Below are 25916 nucleotides of genomic sequence, written 5' to 3' on the forward strand. Positions count from 1 at the left end.
ACAGCTGCCACAGTTGCAATATTTTTGTTTTGGTCAAAGATTTTGAGAAAACTTTTACTTTAGAGGTAGCAGTCTGCATGTCCTATGTGTTTCCAAAAATAGGGCCAGAGAGAATCTTGACTTTTGCTCAAGAAAGTTTTCCAAATCAGGTAACAAAACCCTACATCCATGTCTCTCCTGTAAGTCAAAAACAGCTGCTCTCCATCTTTCTCTGGACTTGTATGTTTAATTAAATGTTTATGTTTAAATGTTTAAAGTTTGATAGTACATTCATCTCTTCCATGTACTGTAGGCTCCCCATCATATTAAAGCACCCTCTCAAGAACAGTAAGAAAGTCAACATCCTCTGACTTTATTGTTTGCCAACTTAAGGTCTTTCCCATATAAGCTGCTCCAATCTTCATTTCATTGCCAGTGTTCCCTCAGTAAATGTTTTGCTCTTGTGTAGCCTTGATTACCTGGCATATGATAGCAGCTTCTGACCAATTGTGTTGGCTTCCCCATGATGTACTGCTCTAGGTAGTACAAGCAATCTTGTGCTACCTACAGTGATTTTTATGACTAAACACTTGCTAGATTAATTACATTCCCATCAGCCTTTACTATATTTTGTTTTTAGTGCAAATTAACAAATGTTAATATGAATATATTTATAATCAATTAAGTTCAAATAAAATTTAAAAGGAGTAGGAAAGGTCTGTAAGAGATTACATTATTTACAACACTTATTTACAGTATTTCTAATGAAGTACTGGAGCAAATGAAATCAGTCTGTGTATTTGTTGGAGAAACCAGTGATTACAGTTGTAACAACACAAAACAAAGGCAGAAGGTATAGAAGTACCACTTACAGAATACAGACAAAACCAAGTAGCTTTGCTTTGTAACCCAAGTGGATACACATTTATGATGCACATGTGTTTTGTGTGTCCTCTTTGCTACAATATGGGGTTTACGTGGGGCAGACAATATTCAGTTCAGAAAGAAGGACACCAGATTGATTTCTTCAATTGACATACTTGTTTCCCAGACTCACTCACTCACTAACAATATTCACATCTTTTGGATGAATTTCCACCACACTCTTGCAGTCAGTGATGCTGGTTACAAACTCTTGACAAGTTTAAGCCTGACAGCCTTTGTCATCAGGTCTATCACTCAAAATGCTAAAAGGCTGGCATCATCAGGAAGATGCATTGTCACCAATGTCAATGAACACTCACTCATATGCCCACACCTAGATTATCCTCAAGAGACAGACTCATCTAATACAATTTCGTGTATCCGCATTCTCAACCAAACCCCGGGCTGACATCAGAGACAATGCTACCTAACTCATCTAAACCCCAGCCATTTGTACAACAGTGATGAACTTTGTATTAGAGGGGGAAATAACAATCTATTTAGTTGTTGGGAAACAAATAAATATATTTGGCTGTGTTTTCATGAGGACTGAGTCATCCATTGAATGAGAGCCACAAAAACCATGTCAGCCCTCTCCCCAAGGACACCCCATTGCTCTTTTTATGTGTGTGTGTTTCTAAAATCGTGTGTGTCTGTGTGCGCACGTTTGTGTGAGTCTGCTTTGTGGGTGGCAATGTGATTCATTACGTACCAACTCCCTCTCATAGGCAGACTAGATTAATTTGTTAAAGCCTAGTACCCATTTGTCATTTGGAGAGAGAGTATAAAGGAACACAACTTCAGATGGTCTGAATTGATGAAGGGCCCAATGAAGTGTTTATTAATACAGCTGTTTTATACACATGCAACCGAGAACTGTGATACCATTTGTCCACGTGTGAAGTGTATGGCCCTCTTTTGTTTTTTAGAGTTGTGAGGTTCATATTACAGAAGAGGGTTTCCATTATTCCTGAGAATTTTTTTTCTGGAAGATAGGATCTAACCTCAGCAATTTGCTCATGCCATTCACATTTGTAAAGGCCTATTATCTGGGATTGCTAGAAATCATTGCATTTTCTGCTTTTGTCTTCATACTCATCACCATACAAACCAGCTTTTTTATGAGCTGCCCTCTGGAGGCAGAGAGTATGTCATAACTTCAATACAGGATGTAAAGTACTGTGAGTTGTGAATATAGGCAGAGATAATTTAAAAAAATACATATCCATTTGCTGATGTATTAATCTTGGTCTTTTGAGGTTGCTCAGGACCATAACAACGTTATTGAGGGAGTCAGCAGAGATTACTGCAGGCAGTAGACTCAGCCTAGCCATTATGGCCTTCTTAACTTGCACACACTATTGCTGATTTTTGTCCATCAGTTGTGTAATCTAAAACAAAAGTCTGTTAAATCACATGAGACTGCTATGAGCTAAAATATGTACTGTATCCATGTGAAAATGCTTCAAGGATTACATTATTTCTGGATTACAGTATGTAGTATGTAGCAGTAGTTTGTGCAGTTTATATCCATTAGGTTTTCTGAGTAAAATTTCACATACTTGTTCACTCACACATATTTTACTCATGCATAGTTTTAGCCAAGCACAAGGTCATCAACTGTGTTTAGACCATCTACACAACATCTACAGTAACTCTAAAATTGTGACTAGTGAGGGGAAAATTTGCAAAAGGAGCTGTTTAATACCAGCAATGGGTTAGCAGGAAAATAAATTTACATTCCATAATGGATGTATTGCACTACTTTGGCTCTTGTTTTAGTAAGTTCTAATCACACTGCCAGGCACTGTCCCTTTACATTGTACGTTTGTCACTGACATGTTTGTTCATAAATATGTGGTACTTTGAAAAATTTAATCAGCCACAGAGCAATTTAGTATCGAATAAGCCGAGAGGAAGCAGTGGTTAGTGGGGTCCAATCTTGTTAGCATTTTGCACTACATACATATCAAAGCTGAACTAAAAGCAACAGCGTGTTCTCATTAACATGGTTTAAATGTGTTGCTGTTTGAGGGGAAAAAGGGATGATGAAGGTTTACATGTGAAGCCTCCTTTGGATCTCTTTCTGAGAACAGACAATGCAACGAAACCTAATGCTGTTATTGTTTGTATGAAAAAGCCATGGTACAGTACACTAATAGCTGACATACTATATAGTAGACATTATTCTTAGTTTTACTTTGTGAACTTGTTGCAGATTATAGGAATGTGGGTTGTTTCTAACTTTGACTTAATATCAAAAACTGTGAAACATTGTCATTAAGGAGTATGTAATGTAGAAATAAGTATAATTTTGCTGCTACAGTTTATAACATAATTCTCTGTGTGGCTTTCCCTCCATCTCCTTAGCCTTTTCTGCAGGAATAAAATGTGGTTTTAGTTTTTTTTTTTTTTTTTTTTTTTTTTTTTTTTTTTTTACAAGCTCTGCATTTATATCCACATACAATGTACTTTAAGATTCTCTTTATGTTTGTGTTTCCTGTTTCCTTTGTCTATTTTGTGCGACAGTCTTCTGATCTTTGTTCAGGCTCCCCTCTGTGGTTTGACTCAGACAGAAAATCTCTAGGAAGATTTGTTTCTATTTTTTATTCATCAGCTTTGCAATAAATGGATTTAGCTTCGCCACACACCATCCCTGATGATTATGCAGTGCCTAAGAACACTTCCAAACAAAGTGAGCAATGCATTCTGCCTCCTAACTGCACTATTCCAGTGGTTTTAATCACTATTACCCAAAAAGTGAGCATTATGTAACATAATGATGAGCTTGGAGAGGCATGGTAGATAAAGTGACCTTGGATTAGAACCTGCCCCCCCTCCACACTGACCTGGGGGTAGAGCCAATGTCCTGGGATTATGGTAAACCACTGCTCTGCCAATATCACACACAGGATTATTTGCTACCACATGTTTCTGGTTTGACGGGCAAACCCTTGCAGGATTCAGGACACATTTGATGTTCAAAGTCAAGGACTGTATGTGATATGTACAATAACACTCTAAATGTAACTGAAAAGTTTGTTCCTTGAGCAGTCTCTAAGTTTATATAGTCCGGTTTTGTCATGATAAAACACCACTACTATGTGTCCCACCCAATCATAGGATTTAACTGCTGCATGCTTTCAGCACCAATTTGTAACATTACAAGCATATCAAAGCACCTTATTGCTCAGTATTAAAAACATCCCATACCCTTGACAGCTGTCAGATCAGATGCTGTAAAATACACTTTTACGTACCCAAGTATACAAAGATAGACAAAACTAATCCTACAGAAAACCTTTAAACAAAACAAAACTCATCTGTGCTGGTATGACTGGCTTGAGTCACAGTGAAAGCTCAATCATGATAAATACTTTTTTTATATCTTTTTTTATTATTATTATTTACTTTTTTTATCATGGAATATTTTGTCAGAAAAAAAGCTGTCTGTCATAGACATAAATCAACCATATTTCTTCCAAAAATGTAAATTCACAAAACCAATACCCACAGATATACATGGCATACAACATATGACCTGGAACAAACACTAAAGTCAAACAGCCAAAAGCCTGTTAGATAATTTTAAAAGCTCTGATAAAGTAAAGTGAATATTTAGTCTTACATTTAGCAACAGATGAGTTTTTTGTCAGAGGATCCCATGTCTCTGACAGTCTGGTGTGGGGGCAGGAATTAGGAAATGGTAGCAGGAGCAACAGAGAAACAACAAGTTTTTAAATTCAGTTTTATTTAATACTATTTTAATACTATTACAATATAATAAGATTTGGAGATAGAAGAGCAATTAATTGCTGTGGAGTAAAATAACCTCTAAACACTGAACTCAAGTACGTTCTGAGACACTCAGGATCATCTGCCACATGTTAAGGTCAGTTACTTTATTGTGGTAAACTAGCTACCATCAGTACACTCGGATGTATTTGACCTGCTGTGATTCTGTTTTTATCACAGCATGCCAGATTTAATTCAGGCAGTCTGGGCCAAAACAGTTGATCTGCTATTTTTTGATGGCTGGATTACCTGCTGTCCTAAAGTCCTACACTGTGTGTCAGAGGACAGATTGGGATAATTCCAGTTAACACTCCCACTGAACTCTGAGGTGAAGGTTACACAGAGGGCTAAAGAGGTATGCACCAGTTAAAAGCAAAAAGGAATCTTTCACTCCTTCAGCTTTTTTCAGAAAAGGTTGGTATCTCCTGCATTTTAACTTCAAATTTGTGACTTTTCCACAACTCCTTATTTTGCCAATATCTTACTCTAACAAGGTGTTATGGCACCTATATAGACAAAGAAAACACACAGACTGTTGGCACAGATAGAAAAGGTATTGGTCAGTATTAGCATATATTAAAATGATCTGAAAATAGGACACAGACTAAATTTATTATAGATTTATGTTATTAATATATAGTTTTGATTAGTTGTGTGGTGGAGTGTAATGAAATTTTAGAATTGCCTTTTCCATGATAAGAAAAACTCTCATAAATCATACTCATAAAAATGTTAATCATGTTTTTTATCAGTTGTACATGTCTGGTGGCCAATGTCAATGATGTGAAATTCACACTGAATTAATGTACTGTCATTGAATGCACACATTATACAGCTGTTGGCAACACCACTGAAAACTTAATAAACTACAGTTTACATAAACAAGAATATTTGTGATTGTTATTTGTTTTCCCACTCTGCATTATGAGCTTGTTAGGTGATCTTACTGTTTATCTCTTGCCAGTTGATAAGGGCTTACCAAGGAGTATCAGGGTGACCTGTAATATACTGGTACAGTATGTACAGTATATTAGTGGTAAAGACTATCACTTGACTGCAGCTACCTATGACTCCTGAGAGAGTTGATCAAATTTGACTCTTTCCAGAGTCCTGCTGTCGATGCAGTTAGTTGGTAGGAGAAATCAGCCCTTGCAGATAAAGCAATACAATGAATATACCTGTGAGATTATGTATGATCTACAAATTATACAGTATTACATGTCAAAAAATGGACACACACATACATCATCTCTAAAGGCCTTTTCCCGGATCATCAGTCTTCTGTGTATGTCCTCCTCTCTATTCTTGTCACAGAGGGAACCTAATTCCACTGAAACCTGTACTCTCCAAAAGCCACATCCTATATTCAGCACAATAAGAACACACAGGGGCCAGACTCTAACAAAAACCAACTTTATTAACATTTTCTTGACAAAGCCACTTGCTCAGGAATGGAGGCCCCAGACAGAGGCTACACGTAGGAAAGGGCAAAACTGTGTAAGTTTTATTGAAGGATACTGCCAATTTTTAATGTGCTTAAAGGTTACACAAAGTAAACGGTGGTGTGCTGCTATTATTCTGTGGTGGGCTCTGCATTTCATGCCAGTCTCCTTTATCCCACAGAGCCTCTCCTTTCCCTCTTCTCCCCTCGCACTTAGTGGTGCTATATAGTAGATTTTATTCTTATTCTCCATTTCCCACACTTACAGTCTAGACAGTGCAGATGATCAATGATTTTCTTTTATATTGTACTGAGCATATTATATGGTGTGCTTCAGCAGTCAGATAATGATCTATTTAAGTTGCACATTTTTTGATTTATGTTGTATTTATTTATTTACTTTCAGTTGCAAAATAGCCAGATACCACAGCAAAGCTCACAGGGAAGAGCTGACACCGGGTCACTGAAGAGGTTTTTACCCTCCTTGGCAACAGCAATTAATTGACAGATTATATCTCACTGTAATACTATACAGTGTACACTATAATGGCTGTTGTCCATTAATGTAATGATGATCCTTCATGTAGTGTGTGGTGTCAATTAGCTTCACATGATCTACTTGGTCTATTTGCACATAAATGGATCTTTTCATCTCAACACCAAGCAGTAATTAAGAGGAAGTATATGTAAATCCTTGGACTTAGGAAAAGACAGTCCTGTTTCACATCTGAATACAGATATGGTAATTGTAGAGTAGTTGTCACTGAGAATATATCCCTCAAGAGGTTGTTAATGTGTTTTTGTCTTAGCTCTTCAAATTCATTCGAGTAAAAGAAGTGCTTGTCTTTTTATGACTTTTCCATATTATTTTTAGGTACAAGAGTACAAGAGCAGTACATGAAGGTCACTTTTTTAAAATCAGTTACAAAAACAATACTAGAGACATAGAGTCAAGATAGATGCCCGATCATGAAGCACCCAGCAGATAAGGTACCAAAAAACCCCCAAAAAACCCAACCACACGCACATGTTTAAACAAAAAATATTACTTAAAAAAACATATTACGACCACCACAATGGTTTCACTGCAGGCTGTGCCACAGTTGCTGTATTGATGTATCTGTCCCGCCCAGCCATGTCAACACAAATCTGATGCATATAAACTGCATTAATTTGTGGAGGGTTATTGATGACCTGAACAAACTCTCTGTGCCAATTGCTTTCCAATGACAATATTATTGATTTTAAAGAATTCAAAATGCAATATAATTTAAACAATGCCAAGTATATACAGGTGAATATAAAGATGAAAAGGTGACTAAAAGGTTACATTCTTAATGGCACTGTTGATTAAAAACAGACAGGCATAAAGTGGTAGATGTATTGTTTCCAAACTTCCCAAACTTTTGACATACACACACACAAATTAAATTGCTGCATAAATGTCAGTGTCAACACTGTCTCACTCTGTTCTTGCCACTATCCGGCATACACAGCTTATCTCTCAGGTTAATGATGGTGCGGCTGGCAGCATTTTCTCCTCCTTAGGGAGTAATGCCCCAGGCCCGCACACAAACAGACATCATGTCTGTTTCGCTCCCCTCCAGTTATTTCTGTGGAAAATACAGAGGGGAACGAACACACTAACACAACATCAAATGCTGTGATGAGGCAGGCAACGGTGATGCGTTCATGGACCACACCGTTGGCTCAGCCCTTTTGATATCGCCCCCCATGGGCCAATCTTCCGTTTATAGAAGATTTGGTGGCAGGGAGGACCGAATTGGAATACCACAGCTTCCTGGCTGATGCCCCTCAGCTGGCCTTCTGCCCTCTGACACAGTTTTATGAGGAATGGTATCACAGCTGTGTGTTAATGGAGTGGATGGACAAAACACTGAGACTGGGTTATTCACTCCAGTTCTGCCATGTCCCCCTTCCATTCTTGGGTATCAAGGAGATAAATCTATCCTCCCAAGAGGAGATACATTCTCTCTCCAAGGAGATCCAGGACCTGTTGCTAAAACAGACAGAGGGGGTTTTACACTGCGTACTTCCTGGTTCCCAAGATGACGGGAGGTTTCAGACCCATTTTGGATGTCTGTATCTTGAACCAATGCATCACCCAAAAGATGTTCTGCATGCTAACCATCAGGAGATTGCTGGAACTGGTTTAATCAGGTGACTTATTCACCACTATTGACCTGACAGATGCATATATTCACGATTTTGCCTTTCAGGGGATAGCCTATGAGTACAACAGGCCACCGTTTGGTTACTCCCTGGCTCCCTGCACATTTAGCAAGTGTGTGGACGCAGTGCTGTAACCACTGTGTGACCAGGGCATGAGGGTCTTCTTTAACTTATTGTCATGGCCAGGTCCAAGGAATGGGCCATTTTCCACGCAGCCAAGTTGGTGTGTCACCTAACCCAGTTAGGTTTCACCATCAACTGGAGGAAGTGTGCTCCCCAGCCACGCCAACAGGCAGAGTATCTGGGAGTCATGCTCCACTCACTCAGTCTGCGGGCTGTTCTTTGGGAACCCAGATGGATGTCCCTGCTACAGGCAGTTCTCAGACTGTGGAGGGGAGCAGTGGTGACAGCCTTGACTGTCATGCAAATGTTGAGGTTCATGGCTGTGGGCCATCCAGTGGTTCCACTGGGGCTCTTTCACATGCACCACCTGCAAAGGTGGTTTGCCAGCCTGTGCTTAGATCCCAAGATGCACAAGCACCGCATGGTGAAGTTCCGTGCAGGAGGACCTGCATTATTGGGCGTCCCAACAGCATCTGTTGACGGGGATGCATCCCGAACAGGGTGGGCAGGCACCCAGCAGGGGAGAGCAATAGGTGGTGTGTGGCCTTCAGGGAAAAACTGACACATCAACCTCCTCAAACTTCAGGCAGTGCCCTTGGTTCTTCAACACTTTCTGACCCTGGTTCAGGGGACACTGCCTACATCAACAGACAGGGTGGAGCCTGATCCAGGCCTCCTGTTTCTGAGAGCCCCCCAAATTCTGGGTCCAGAAAACAGGGGTGCCGACCTCATGTCAAGAGGCAGCCATCTGGCAGATGAGTGGAGGCAGATTTGGAACCAGTTCAGGAAAGCAGAAGTGGACCTGTTTGCTTGTGAAAACAACACCCACTGCCCACTGTGGTTCTCCCTGACGCCCCAAGACAATTCACACCTGGGGGTAAACATGTTTGCACACACACCATGGCCAAGGAGGCTGCTTTACGCCTTTCCTCCTCTTTGTCTCATTCCTTCTCTGCTGGAGACAGTGAGACAAGAGTGGCTATTGGTCATCCTGATAGCCTTGGATCAATGTTCAGCTCCTCCTTTGTTCCCAAGAACATATAGAGTTAATTTAGGTTGAGAACTATTCATCTAGAGGCATTTTGTCCTCCTCCCTATGGGGATGTCAGAGAGATAAAATTGCATCTATTGTGCCCACTAGGTGAGTTGGCATGTTATGTTGAACTCATGACCCTCATTTGGCGCACTGAACAGCTGTTTGTGTACTATGGAGAGGGAGTGGCCGGTAAAACCCTATCCAAGAAGCGCTTAGCTAGTTGGCTTTTTGAAGTGGAGTTGTGCATCTACCAAGCCTACAGGCAGGTGGGTAAGGGCCTCCCCACCATGGTCTGAGCATATCCCATACATGGTGTAGCAGCGTTAATGGCCTTATTCAGTGGGGTGAGTGTCGAGGATATATGCATGGCAGCATCTTGGTCTATGCCTTGTCCGTTCATAAGGTTCTATCTCTTGAACATGACAGGCTCCTTTTCAGGGTCTGTGCTCTCAGGGGCAACTCAGGACTTGTGAAAAGATGGTGTGAGTGTCAGCTATGGTAACCCTGACCCACCTCAGGCAATATGCGCCTGCATTCTCCTGTGCTCCATGATGAGTTGGAGAATGAGGTGTGCAGGGTGTCTGTTATATGGTTTTTGACTCCTGCGGGGTAAGGCCATGATTACATCCAGATTTATGTTCATGTTAACTGGGCTGGGTTCGGCCCCCTACTGCTCCACTGAAGCAGCTTTGATTATCTCTAATTGCACTGTCTAGTGGTTCAAGTGCTACTGTAGATTTGACTGGAGATGCAGGAAAACTCTGTCTAGTGGATCTAAACTGTGGAAAATGAGATGACCGTTGGTTACCATTGGTTTTAACACATGCAGAAGGATTACAGTAAAGCGCCTTAATCCACTGTATACATGTTTGACCAAAACCAATTTTTGATAAAATATTAAATAAATGAAGCCATTGTATCTTATCAAATGCTTTCTTATGTTCCAGCATTATTGGTATGACTGGATGTTGAATTGATGCACCTCTTGACATTATATGAAAAATTCTCCTTGTGTTACTAGAGGTGAGTCGGCCAGCAATTAAACCCACTTGATCTACTATATAATTATTCAATGAAGTGAAACGACCCTCTCAGGATGTATTGCAAGCATCTTGTAAACACCTTATCATAAATCAACAGACTGAGTGGAAGAAAATTCTCATTAATTGTTAAACTTGTTAATTGTTAATTAAGACAATTTCCAATGATTATTTTCTTTTATTTTAAGTTCTGCATGTCTGAATTAAGTAAGAGCCAACAAGAGTGACAATATTTTTCTGTGACTAAATTGTATGTGTTTTTTTTCTTTTTTTAATCAAACAGACTACATCACACATAAATTAATTCTAAATTGGGCTGCCTCATGGTCATGGTTACACACAAACACGATGAGTGTTTCAGTACATGGGATGACAATGTGGGTGTGGGCAAGCAGCCAGGAAACATGCTGAAGGGTTGGAGGAGGAGGTGACTACACACACACACACACACCACACACACACACACACACACACACACACACACACTGCAGGTTGCTCATTAAGTGTGCTATAGGGAGTTGGTATGTGAACCTGCCTCGCATTGCAGTGCTGTGCTGCAGAATGCGGAGGGAAGATGGGACAGTCATTGCCAGATAAATGTTCTACACCAGGTGAAGCAGATGACTGTGCTATTATACTCTCCCTGTCAGAAAAAGACAGAATTAGTGAAGACGCACAACTCTCCAGAGCCAATGGCAAGAGTATGGTCTAAGCAGCTGTTCCACAGTAGAGTTGGTTACCTCTAGGTGGCGCAGTGTCTCAGTGGTTCACTTCACAGCAAGAAGAAAGTGGGTTTGACCTATTGTGTTTGCATGTTCTTCTCATGTTTCTGGCTTCCTCCATGTTTGATGCATGGAGAGTAAGTTTCCTAAAGTGTGTTTCCTTGTCTTCCAAAAAAACAAGCTTTTTGAGTACACATTGGGCTGTGGGAAATTATTAATGGCCATTTTTCACTATTTACTGACATTTTATAAACAAAAGGGTTATTGAGAAAATAACTGGCATGTTAATCGTAAATTTGTTGCAGCTCTAGATCACGGGCTGCTCAGCACAAGCATTTTGTGCCTTTTAAATACATGCCTTTTATGGCATGAATGAATGAAGATTTCACTGTGTCTAAGAATGATGAGTCACTTTTTATGGCCTTTTGTAGCATGTGACAGTACACTACATATTTCAAAGGTACATCTTTCGAAAAAAATACTTTCCGGAGATCCATTTTATGGATGGTGGAAAGTGCATTTCTTGTTAGAAATTAGGATGTTAATAATATGGTAATTGCGGTCTACTTATTCCTAATTCATATTCTTGATTTTCATGGCAGTATATGTTTTCCATGGCACAAGAATGACCAAAATGTGAATGTATACCAAGGTTGGGTTTTTGTTTTTTGTAAATTACATTTTGTGGCCCCAAACATAATTTTGTGCTATGAAATAAAGCATTCTCCCACCTTCTGTCGAGTGCATGTAAACACTTGTGTCCTGTTTTGACAGTCTGTTTTGGTGAAAACCTCTCACAGACTACCCAGCGCTGTTTCTGGTGCCTCTGAGGTCATGGATTATTCATGGGAAATGGGGGGAGATGACGCAGTCCTATTGTGTATCCCAGCGAGTGTGACAGGGCTGGTTGCATCAGGTCAACAGAAAAAGCTGTCACATGTCCGGAGTTCATGAATGATCACTGGTGAAGGATGTTGGTGACTAATAATAATAATACAATGAAACAATTTGTAAGCCTCTTTTTTTGTTGTTTGTTCATAGCTTATTGGTTGTGTTACTGTCGCTGAATAGGAAACACTTTTAGTCCTTCATGTAGTAGAGATTTTTATTTATTTGCCATACCAAGGCACATATAGATTTGACAGCAATTACTGAAGCTGTAAAAACATGAACATGGACCAAGTAGCTATCTTTTGCTCTGCTTTGCCTGACAAACTGTCTGCTCTTCCAGTAACCAAGTTGACACCATCTTACAGCTATAGTTGGTCATGGCAGCAAGCATTGTGAGTTGCATTGCATAAATATAAAGGTGGTTTATTGTGTTGTGGATTTTCCCTGGGTTGAAATGATGAAATAATCCTGTAATGTTTGTACCGGATGTTGGCAGTTTCTGATTATGGCAGACTGAGCTGGCGCATTTTTGAATCACCCAACAATTACCACAAACATTGTTCACAACGAGAGTCATAATAGCAGACAACCCCCCCATCAGGTCTGATTACTGAGCTGTAAAACAGATGAATGCAGTCATTAACAAGTATATGTTTCCACAAAGGAATGTTTGTTTCATATGTTTTTCTAATCATACAGTATGTCCTGTACATGTATTTAAATGCTTACTTGTGTTTACTTTGGCCATTGGCCATGGTCTACATCCTCCCCAGTTCAACAGTACAGGCCTTGGTGCACACTATATGATATTACATTTCGGGACATAAAAAGGGGAATCATAAAAGATTCTTGTATATATGCTTCTTTTTTTTTGGTGCTTTTTAATAGGAAAACTGTGTAGGAGTGCTGCTTGGATTTGAACAAAAAATGCAGAGAGAAAGAGATGCCCTTTGGTAGGCAAGTAGAGCAGCACAGCACTGACATCACTGGAGATACCCTTTCTGGAGTAAATAACCCAGCGCAAGAACAGTTCAGATCTGTCTGCCAGTATAAAAAACCCTTAAACTGTAGTCAAAACAGCAACCTAATAGATCAGTAGTACATCAGTATAACAAAGTATTATAAGTGCTGCTCTTTATCATGCTTAGAGAGGACTGACCATAAAATCTGACCAACAAAAACTTTCATTTATACAATATTCAGTGTATTGTGTACTTTGCGAAGTAGTGGTTGAAGCTAACAGAACCAAGAATCTGCACTAAATATAACTAAAACTAAAATTCTAAATCAATTACACATGAATATTACAACACTTGGAAATTGCTTTTTTTATCAAGAGGATTTCCTGTCCTCATTCTTTACGCCTGTGTTATGAAGCTCCAAAACAGTATCAATCTGATATTTACTACCTGTAGGAGCAGTTCGACAGCCCGTTCAATTAGATCAATCAGCCAGATGTGCCATATCAGCAGTTCCAGTCGACAGCCACAAATATAATATACGTTCTGGACATTTGCCCCAAGTAAAGAATTCAAGGATTTTATATGGCAAATTCAAGAGTTGAGATTATTTTACTTCTACCTACCCTCCTTTCTATATCTGTGAGAGACAGTTAATTATTTGAGGAGGTAGGCTGAGTGCACAAAGCAACTCAGTGACACATGACATGATCAGAGACTGGGATTTACATCTTATTCACGATTAAATTTTTTTAACACTTCATCAAAACTGTGTTTCCTTGAATTTAAGAGAAACCAAATCTTTCTGCTGCTTTCATTTGAGTTGTGTTAATATTTTGTCATCATCAACAAGAAATTTAAGTTTTAGTCTTTTTTCAGCAGTGACCAATGTTCGTGGATGTGTGTGTGTGTGCGTGCACTCACTTGATCAATCCTCCTGATGAGGAAGAGGGTCTTTGTGGCCATTGTGCTCACCGTGGCAAAAATATGTCATGGTTATATACTAGAAAACTAGAAGCTGCCTGCCAACTTTAATATCCCTCCTTTATCAGAGCAGAAGAGACTCGATGGATCAACAGGTGTTTTCAGAGCTTTGTTCTGTCCTGACAAATAAACAAGGCCATTTGGCTTTTGTTGAGGTGCCGCCCACAGACTTCTACCATCTTGTATCTGTAGGGGATGAACCCAGGAATATAGGAGGAAAAGTTTAATTCTTTCAAAAAAAATTATGAGCCATTTTGGCCTAACAGTCTGTAGAAGCCCACACACACAGACCCAGTGGACTCTGACCTAAAGGCATAAGGAAACATTGGACAGGACTAAAAACCCAGCCTTCCTCTACCAGCCACAGGAGGAAAATGGACAGTTTTGGAAAGTAACAATTTTATTTTTCTTTTCAAATACAAACAGGCTACTAAACCTGGATGGACCAGCTTCCCTTATTCAGCTAGCTCACTATCTCTTAAGCCATAAATTTTGGGAGAAGCCACATTTCTTTAAGTCGCTCCCTCTCCTCCTCTCTCTTTTTTTTTTTTAAGGCACAATAAGTGTCTTAACTAGTCATAAAATGCTATTAAATGTGTAAACTCTTGACTTGTCTAACCAATGTTAATCTCTGTTGTGTTCAGAAACCATTTATCTTGAAGTTATAGGAAGGTCAAAATCTGTGACCGTTTCAGTAACAACTTTCTATAGTATTGCATTCAATTTAGGCTATTTGATATTTGATATAACCAGTGTAAGTGTATAATTTAGCTATGGTTCAATTGCTATGATAATGCTTTCTTAATATGTTTAATTACAAATTAGGAAATTAAGGTTTATTGATTTTATTCTGTATTTTATGTGGTTAATTAATATTTCAACTTCTAAGTGTTTCCTCACTAGTTCATGATGTGTTGATGAAATTGACATTGGTGACAGAAATGAGTGAATGTTCAATTTGTAAGTGTGGAATTTTCAGATATTAAATAGGAATAAAATTGTCTCCCTCTTATTTGAAGGTCAGTTTTTCTCTCCACACAAAGGAATTAATTAGTAATAAATTTGGTCTTTCAAAAGAGCACCATGGATCCTTTTTCTGCTTTTTGGCTTGCTGACCACCACTGCTTCTTCTGTGTTCCTCTCAGCCATGCAGCCAGGATGGCCTGGCATTTCGGGCATTGTTTTATTTTTTTGCATTTTCCTTCTGAGGTCTGAAAACCCCAGAAAGATGCACCAAACAGCTGTTCAGTGTGCAGAAAGGGGGCCGTGCATTCAAAATAACATGCCAACGCACGTACTGGGCACAAGAGCTGCAGTTTTGCCTCCCTGGCATCCCCATGATGTGGAGGACAAGATGCCTCTAACTGAATAGTTCTCGAACAAAATGAAGTCCTTATGTTCTTAGGATCAAAGAAGGAGTTCCGTTTGAGAGTAGCACTGCCGTGGTCACTGTGAAGCAGCAAACAGCTGGGGTGAATGACAACGCCTTCAGAGAAGAGCTCTCCATAGGATAGTAAGGATCATCCACTAGTGCATCAAGCACCGATGGCAGTTCCCACTGGGGGGCGGAGACATGCATCACCGGGCGTTGTCTCCTAACCCCCTGTAAGAAATGCTTCACAAGGGGGTGGGCGAAGACAGGTCATGAGCAGGGAAGCGTGAACAGCAGGACACTGTGCTCACACTAAGCAGACATGCTGCCTTACCGATTCCTGGGGAGACGCGCTGTGCTGGCTGGACTTACTTATTGCACTAGAATAACTGTAATTATTGCACTAGTATGAATGTATATGCACTAGAATGTAATTTCGCTATGTTATTACCGACAGGTATGCATCTCTTTATCAATACTACACAGTAAAATAATGTTTCACAAAATCAGTGCAACTCTATTGTGCAGACGTGAATGGTCAGAATGTTTGCGGGAGCAGGCAGGAGTATAACACACATTGCGAGAGCAGGCGGTAATCCAGCAGGAGCGGGCAGGAGCGGGAATAAGAAACCAGTCCCGCCACTGGTGACTTCATTTTCAGAGGCTCCTTCCAGGACGCTTCGATGTACTGTCAGATGTCCAGGAGAGGAGGCAAAACAAAGGCAGGTTGAGTCAGATGAGCCAGGCTGTAAAATCCTTCACGGAGCCGGCTGACCAGTTTTGGCGGAATGGGGTGGGGGGCAAAAGGTGCTTTGATGCTCCGCCACCATGGCCATAACCTATGGGAAATCGTGGCAAACTGAAGTTGGCGGCGGATGTCTGAAGGTCAGTAAAGTTGCAGAGACAGACAAGAGGTTGTCATCGTCCATCAGCGAAGGTCTCAGAGAGTCTCAGCCAAGGTGCCCAGCAGCGGTGGCGGAGGGCCAGATGAAGCGGTGAGTTCATCTTCGCTGAGATCTTGAGCTCCAGTCACAGTGGAGTTAGATGTCACATTGCCAAAAATGTTCCCACTGTTTCTGGCATTGCACAGGAGGGAGTGCCTGGCATTGCACGCATGGCTGTGTCATGCCACTCTCTACATTGTCCTGTCCGAGGCACTTGAAACAACGACAGGCAGGAACGAGCTTGTAGTGGCGACTCCGTCCATGGAGAAGTAAGATTAGTCAGCTGATTTTGCCGTCTGAAGAAAGAGGATAGTGAGTAGCAGTGAGATTCAGTATGCAAGACACACATAATTGGTAGGCACATTCTAATTGGCTGGCTACGTACATGCAAATTTCAGTGGGCGATTGTGTTTGTGTGATTGGAGGAGAGTATTACCCATAAAGTCCAGTAGAGGGCTCTGCCTGTGTGAAATAGAACTTGTTAATTTAATTTACCAATTCATCCATGCATCTATTCATTCATTCCTTCATTTTAGTTGTGTATATGTATATATGCTTAGTGTTTCCCATTCAACAATATCACTTGGTAGTTAAATGAATATCTTGATTTATAGCCAAGTCATTGTATCGGTGTATTCCTTTATATCAGCAGATGGCGGTCCCTGTATTCAGAATTTGTGCCTTTCAGATATAAGATTTTTTTAATTTTTAAATTATTTAAATTATTTGATTATTAATTAATCATTAACTAATCAATGGAGTGCCCCTATTAACTTTATGAGTGCTTAATATTAATTTCCAAGTGTAAAGTTATTCCTACACATCTTTGAAAGCTTATAATGTCACCCTCTGTAATACCCTTGAGAAAGTACAGTCTCACAATGTGACAGGATGCACTGGAGACTTGCAGAGGCAGTGCTGCTGAGAAGTCAGCTCTCTTCATTGCCAAACCACTGGTTGGTTGTTTGGTTGGTCATTCATCTTCCTGCTCGAACTTTTTCCATGTCCTTTTATGCACTCTCATTAGTCACCTCTTTGCTGAAGCCCTCCTCCACAGAATCACTTTTGGTTTCCTAATACCCAGTACCTTTGTTTGATTTCAGCTCTTCCTCCTTTATAGTGCAGGATCGAGGTCTACAGGGGTGACCTTTGTGCTTCCCCGTGCTGATGTTCCTCTTTTCTTTCCCCTGGCTCAGTTTCTTATCCCCACAGGTCTTTTTCAAAGCCAACTCTCAACCTGTCATTGTCTTCGTTCCCAGCAACTCTGATGCAGTCATTATCTTTTTTCTAAGCAGAGGAGATCTTTCTCATCTAGTTCTCTGTTGTCTTTTGCTCTCTGTAACCATCTATCAAAGCAGCTTTTAGCCAACCATTTTCTGAACATCAGAACAGGTGGTGATTTTGTTGTACATTTTTGTAGCCGCCTTATTGCTAGTTGTACCTAGTGGGATTATTTTTTCTCAAAGGCCTTCTCCAATCTGTTAACTCTGGTTTGGACATGAACAATTCTCTGTCCAATATTGTGTGTAAATTCTTGCTTTCATTAACTAGCTGCCTCTTTTCCTCCTCCTGGCTCAGCTAACTTTTTGTCCTGCCACTTCATCACAACCTCCATTATGTTTTTGTTTATTTCTTACACCTGATTTCATTTTCTGCTTATCTGCTTTATTTGTGCCATTTGTAATTGCTTTCAGTCAGTCACCTTGAACATTGAATCTCATAAATTCTCCAGATTATTATTCTTGTCCAAGAATGTTATTGCTGTTATTATGCCTCACAGTAATACAGATGACCACTGAAAAAGCAATCTTCAGCATGTTGAATTCCAGATTTATCCATTGTCATGGATTAGTAGACTGGGCACTGGTTAGGGACAATAGGCAAACAGATGTCTGAAATAATGAGAGTTTTCCTGGTGGGCCAGAAACTTGACCAGAAATATGACACAATCCCTTGAAAAGTGCTTAAAATCTCTAAAAAATATATCACTTTTAAGTATTGTCCTTGCCTTTTTGAGCTAGAACAAAGTCTTTCGAAACTGTTTTGCAGTGAAGAGTTTGGAGTCAAGACGCAACTCTCTGTGCAATCATTCTTTTTTGTAAATGTGCTTTGCCATTATGCTTCTATCAGAATGAAAATATACACAAAAGAGGTTACAGTTTTGCTTTTACTGTACATACCAAAATTATACAATCTTTGTTTTGCTGGATAAAAAAAAATCTTCGTAACATATATTCTTTATTTGGAACAGATGTGTGATGATAACACCTATTCAAAAGGCTGAAAAGTCAGGTGCAAATACTGAAGCTATTAAGTGTTGACAGAAAGCAGTTTACCTTGACAGAAATTCCATCCATTCACTATTGCTGTTACCCTTTCATTTATTTGTTTGCACCTACGTAAACACTTGAACGTCACACAGAAACACAACCACAAATAGTTCAGTACAACCTCTGCAATGTTTGAATTCCTCTGTAGCAGCTCAATATTTTACAATCTAAGAGCGTTGTCCTTGATTCCCGTTATATCGAACTTCACAGCCAGAAAAAAGTAAACTGTATCCTCTAACACGTGTATCAATTTAAAGTTGCACTCCTGCACGGAAATATCCTTCTTGTTCTGCTGAAATGTGATTTGACAACACTTTATTACTACCGTCCAACAATGACAATGACTTCCAGCTTTTTTTTAAAAATAAAGTTGCGTTTGAATTTGCTGCCTCATGGTGCACCTGCTCAGTCAGGTTAGGTTAGGACACCTGCGTGGCCTTCGTCACTGCTTACCTTAGCACTGCTGCCACCTTCTCAGTAATTACTCACACACACAGAGCAGACCTCCATGCACTGCTCTACCTGGGGCATGTGGGATGGAGGGCTCTGCGGTAGCTGTTTGTGATTGACCTGATTATGGAAAACAGCCCCTGGCATTCGTCCCAGAGGGTGCGGGATTGTGGTATCTTCATGAAAAAATATTCCTGTTGTGCCAGCTTCTGTCACAAGATGCCTGTGGATAAAGCTGAGCCATGGCAGACTGCCAGGAGGGGGAGTGTTAGAGAGAGGGGGAGAGAGAGACATTTTGAAGGCGATAAAAGAGGGAGGGAGGTAGATTGATGATGAGGAGGAGATAGAATTATGCAGTATTAATGTCATGTCAGATTTATGGTAAATATTATTGACATTAGCATCCTAGTGGTAATTGCAGTCAGGGTAAGTAGAGGGATTTTTGCGGCTCCAATATTTCCCACTTTGCATGACACTCTTTTGAAGGATGGTGGAAATTTAAAAGTGAGTACTTTTCACACCAATATAATACAATATATTCATATTATGAAAGAGCAGCAGTTTGACAGTGCAATCAGTTGCACTTTGGCCATGATTGATTTTAAACTGATTAACAAAATCATTGTGTGTGGTTTGTGATTTATCATATTAAACATAAGATATTAAACACATTCTTTTGCTTTTCCAGATTAATGTCACTGTGCTGTATTTATGTATTTGTAAGTATAAGTCTAAATGGTCAAAAATGTATATATTGCACAATACATTATTACTTGTAACCAATACACTGAAATACAATACTGTTATCCTAATTTCTTATCATTGGATAGGAAAATGCAAACCGTACCCTTAGATCAGCGAGCAAAGGCAACAAGCTGCAGAGGGTGGCGCTGAGCCAAAGGAAGGAAGGCTGCCAGGAAGTGTTTGGATACACCATTAATCTGCTCTGCCATCCCTTAGACAAGAGAAACTGTGCTCCAAGGAGATGTACTGACCACATAAGTTTACACTTTCAAAGTTTTACTTTGTGATAATAATAATGGGATGTTGTTGTTGGAATACTGTTTGGGTGTTCTGGTTTTTGTTGCCATGAGGTTGAGAACAGGTTTTTTTTTTTTTTTAAGGGAACTGGATGGATTGCTGATTATGAGGGTATCACACTGCTCAGTGGCAAAGCTTATGTCAGGGTACTGGCTGCAGATTCTGTGCTAAGAGAGCATTGTCAGGTTATGAAATAATGTAATCAAATAATGCAATCAGAAGTATAATGCATCATAGTTCTGGAGACAAAGATACATACCACCTAGCTATCTTTTCTTTGTCTGAAAGGTTGGCACTTAACCAGTCCCTTAAATACTACTCGTACAGAATTTAAGACATCTGTTTACTAACCTTACAGGTCAGCAACCAACCGTCAGATAGAAACATAAGTCAAAAGTTCAACTAACCTAGGAACAGTCTTTCTTCACGACCATATATGACAGTACATAAGCATGCACCAAGTAGCATCATAAAATAACATTACTACTATATTAAATTAAGGACAAACCACACTATCCTCTAAAAGCTTATCAGTTTTACACATAAACATCTGCATAACTATAGTTTATCTTATCACTGGCTCAGGTAAGGGTATAACAGAATAAACTTAACTGTTAAACACACAACTGCCTCATCTTACACAGCAAAGAACTAAGTTTAGAATAGACATAGCACAGAGGAATTTAAAACGTGTGAAACACAAACTAACACTAAACTGAACTTAAACACTATCTGAAACATGTATGATATATTCAAGAAATACATCAAATGATAACCTATTATTCAGTTTTCTTTTACATGTCCCTTTTCAGTCAAAGAGTTTCTGCTTTGAACTGTAAACTCCACCACAAAACAGGAATATAAAACACCCTTGCATCGAGTTTTCATTGAGTTTCAATGTGGAAATTCATTTTTCACTTTTGTATGAGATTTATTTTCACCTTTGTATGACATTTATTCCTTAATGATGGCGTAATGGCACCTAAACCAGTTCCATTCACTGACAACGATTGTTAGATGTAACTGAGAGCTCAAAAAAAGCTAGTAAGTGGACCTTTTAGATGAGATTTTGTCACACAGGTAGTGAGTTGGCAAATGGGAAGAGCCAAAATCCAGTTGGAGAATGACATCATGTCAAGCAGCACTATAGTGTGTAGAGTCTGTTGAATTAACTGAGATAATGAGCAACTAGAGTAAGTGTCCACATTGATAAATAATGTTAAACATTAAAGCTTCAAACTGTAATAACACTTTCTTTGTGGTTGTGTTGGCTTGTCATGAGATATAAGAGCTGGTTTAGCACTTGTGGGAATGATAATCATATTGAATTTCCAGCAGACACAACACTGCCTCACTTGTGTCTCAAGTATGTATCCCAAGTATACACTGTAGAGTTCATAATACGTGTTCAAAATACATACAAAAGCAGCTATAGTTTTTACACTTATAGTCCAACATAATCTCTCCTAGATTTTTTTATTTATTTATTTTTTGCATTTCCCTTGAGGAAGGACATTTTTCACATATATGTAGACTGAGGCTCAATGGGTGATACTCTGGAAGGGAATTTCCCATGTCAGGAGGAAATCAATTATTCATTCAGTGGCACGGAGGGTTGAGCACCTCCCTGACAGCCGCTGAAGTAGCTCTGAGATTAAGGACAAGTATGGATGTGTGCCTCATATTTTGTTTCACCATGCAAGCCAAACTCCTCTCGTCTTTTTGCCAAACAACCAACGGCCTAACCTCCATCAGTAGCTTTTTAAAACACATTCAAAACAGACCATCATTCTGTTGTATTGTGACATTTATAGTGGCTCAAATGACTACAGTTAATTAAAAGAGTTCATGAGCTGTACAGTAGCACATGTAAGTTTAGAATTGGTTCAGACTTGGGTAGAAAGGACATCGCATAGCCAACACTTTATAAATCACATTCCTTCCACTCTCCACTCTGAACCATCAAATGCAAAAATCTTGAAAAACACATTTCAGCATTTTTGCAGTGAACACCCAATAAAAAGATACTGATCCCACAGTGTATAAGTATCACAGATTTCCTACTTTGTGCAGATAATCTTTTTATCATTAAAAATGCATTTCTCTAAACAAAGTTAATCAACAGATTGCCTGTGTCACCAATATTATATTATTCAGCAAAAACTGCTCTTATTTAGCATCAGTGGGACAGTTCCATTTCTCTCACACCCACATAGAGTTTCTGTTTGTTTTCTCTTTCTCTCATCATGAATTTTTCATCAGCCACTTGATGACACGTTTTATGTGTTCGCCTTATAAAGCACAGTGAGCAGTCTGTGGGTAGCGGATATTTTCTACTGCCCCGCTGCTACAGTACAGTGGCTTTTGAAGGTCCTCTTTGTAACTTATGGTCTGTTCACCCCTGAATACCGAGAAAAAACCTGTATCTCTTCTGGACATTTTTGTGCCCTAGGTGAGACATCCACTGGCACCCCTGAGGGGACTGATCTTTTTGTTGAAATAATTAATAATCATTTTATAATGCTTTATTACTTTAAATCTAAATTTATTCACTCATCCTTCGCTATGTCTCATATCATCATCACCTGTATATTATTACCTTTGTATGCACACTAGTCCCTGTTGCATCTGGTTTTAATCATGCCCAGGATATAATATGGGACATATCCTGGATATTAACACCTCTGCATGATTGTAACATTATCCAGGTTACTGGTTACCTTGAATTCAGATTTTCCCTAATTATATCCCAAGTTACTATGCATAGTTTAGGCCTGCAAATTAGTAAAACAATATAGAAGTTTTACAATCTATAATTGCTCTGCATTTAGAGAAGACAAATTGTGCTTATTTCCTACAATAGTTTGAAGTGCCCTTTTAGTATTTTCTATAATATCTATAGGATGTGAATCTGTTGTGCAGGTCTAGACAGACTTTAGATAGACACTTGTTGACCTCAGAATTAATGAAGTACAGAAGTTTTCAACCAACAGCAGCAATTAAAGGTGTGGTTCACCTACAGAATGTTCAATGCTGCTTGCTGTCATATCATTATAGGATAAGGCTGGAGATTTTCTATATTTTTCTTACTGTCAACAGCATCACATTTTCAGTGTCTGGAAAGTAGTTCTGTAGTTCCTACATAATTATATCTTTTTGACTTCATACTACATTGTACATTGTACATAACTTTAGTACAAAGTCAAGAGGTTGTGATATTGGTACAACAAGCTAGCAAAACACTATAAATGGAACTGTGTTGCCGTGCAATCACTGTTATTAGTCTTTGGGGTGGTTTCTAAACACTAATGTGCCCAAAACTCTTTGTGAACATGTCACCCAGTGCAACAGTGTGGCTCACCAATGTGTTTTTAATATTTTTTGGACAACAACAGAGGTCTACGATATAGAGGAATAAGATATATTAGGCTTAGGATACACTCACAATAGTTGAAACTAAGGTCAAATCATTGTTAGTTTGACTCTGCACATGAGGTTTGTTGACAACAAGAAAAATATAGAAAACCACTAGCCATATCTTGCAAACTGAAACTGACTGTTATTATATATTTTTGGTTCAGTCACTCACAGCGCCGTGCCGTCAGTGTTTTAACAGCGCACAGTGGGGCACTTTTGACACCTGTCATTCCAGGAGCAAACATCTGGATTTATAGCAGACACCTACTCATCAAAATGCCTGGATTTCAATTTATGGATTTTAATATCCAGCCATGGATCATTGTTTATCATTTGGCTATATTTTGTTAAACCTACTGACTCAATTTGAGGACACATACTATCCGTATCCTGGGTATGAGTCTTACCTTTGTGGACAACATTATGATGTTTGCATGAAAAAAGTAACCTTGTACTCATACATAATGCTTACTCAATGGTGTGAGGAAATTAACCACAAGGTTGCTTACTAAGTGGCAGCCTGCAGTTTTAGTTAATGATATGACAGCGAGTGTCAGCATCCAACAGTGTTCCCCCACAGTCAGCGCAGACTGGGCACTGTCAGACACATTTGACATTAATTCTCATTGTATCTATATTTATCAGTTAATTTTTGCTATGCACCAAGGTCATTAGTTCAAGACTTTTATGTCATCGTTACTTTGAAAAGGATTAGGATCTCTTTTCACTGTGAACAGGAATGCTTGTTGATGTGTGTGAGTGGAAACAAATGCATCTTCCACCTCAACATGAATATGGTTACCTGTGTTTGGAGCAGCAATTACCCACAACTGGTGAATCCAGCTCCAAACCATGAAATTGGTTGCTGTCAAGGTTTGGCGACACGCAGCAGGCTTGTTATCCACTGAATTTTCTCCATGTCATTTCGAAGACAACAACATAGGAAGTTCTCCACGGAAGAAGATAAAAAAATCAGTTTTGTGCTTTGCAGACGGAGAATGAAATAAGAGGAACTAGATTTGGTGGAGAAAAAAACTTCCCTCTTATCTGACCTTTCCTCAAAGCTAATTTAGACCGGAGTGCATGCAGACACAAACCAATTAGGGCTCAGGAAAGCTAGGAAGAGGTCAACAGGCTGGCTATTATCTGGCTGTGCCAAAAATATACCTGACAAGATCTGGGTCAAGATTTAGGTCAAGGAAAAAAGACCTGATTTGGACAAACCTGGTGTGTAGGTCAACAAGGCCAGGTGGATGTGGATAGGGGAGTGGAAGTCGATTTCTAACGAAGCCTCCAGCGGCCACTCAGGAAGAGATCATACTGTTTGTGTGTGCTTCTGTGTGTATGTGGATATGGAGATGTGTCTGCGAGTGACATTTACTTCTCCGCGAAAAGGATTTGCACTGAAATCCAAGCCCAAATGTGTCACACTAGCTGTCTGTAATGGCTGTGCAATAGGTATGAGCTGAAGTTGGTGTGGTGTCTGGGGAAAAACCTATTGATGTGAAGACGTCCCTCTACCTCTGAGGGTGGAGAATAGAAACCAATTTAGTGCGACATATGACCCAACTGTGGTGGGACCAAACGACCTCACTAACAACAAAAGGAGGACCTTCAGACCCTGCATCCTCTAATGCGAGCAGTGTCAGCTATGATTCATTTGCAGAGAAACTGTATATACTTAGATGTATGACCTCAACGTCAGCCTTTTGTTGACAGAAATAGCCATTTGTTTACAATATAGTGTGTGTACTTACAGTCTGTGTACATGGATTAGTGTCTCCGTAACCATTTGCAGAAGTTTCCGTTTGGTTTAAATGCTGGTGTTTAGAGTCTACACCTGCAGAGGGTCCTTTTAACTTCAACACCATGGAGATTTATTTCATCTTCTTTATTGTCTCTGTTGCTCTGGACACCGGATGAAAAGTTCAAATCCCACATGCAGATATATTTCTGTTACACTGACACTGCACAGGGCGTCTGTACTTATGATAAACACAGAGGTTTCGAAAGTGATGGATGCTCATCGAGTTAAAATTCACTGGCATATGGCTATATGATAAATATATTTAGATATATCTCATTCATAGTGAGCACCTGTATCAACTGAAAAAATACTATAGTTGCCATTTTTTGTTTGTCATTATTTAAGTGGTATTAAAGACGATATCTCATAATTCTGTCACCACCTGCTTAAGAAGTATATGGTGAGGGGCTTCTAAGAATAAACCACCTTGCATATTCTGCTATCTAGCTGTATGTTTTCCCCTAAAAG

At 39.5% G+C, this 25916-nt stretch overlaps 1 long non-coding RNA gene across 1 annotated transcript in view; it reads left to right on the forward strand.

The window, feature by feature from the left end:
- LOC122967064 overlaps positions 1–25916 on the forward strand; it is a 90742-nt gene that overhangs the window by 18250 nt on the left and 46576 nt on the right. The gene's annotated exons all lie outside the window — the stretch shown is intronic.

The sequence above is a fragment of the Thunnus albacares genome, chromosome 17 (genome assembly GCF_914725855.1).
Source record: "Thunnus albacares chromosome 17, fThuAlb1.1, whole genome shotgun sequence".
NCBI classification, from domain to species: domain Eukaryota; kingdom Metazoa; phylum Chordata; class Actinopteri; order Scombriformes; family Scombridae; genus Thunnus; species Thunnus albacares.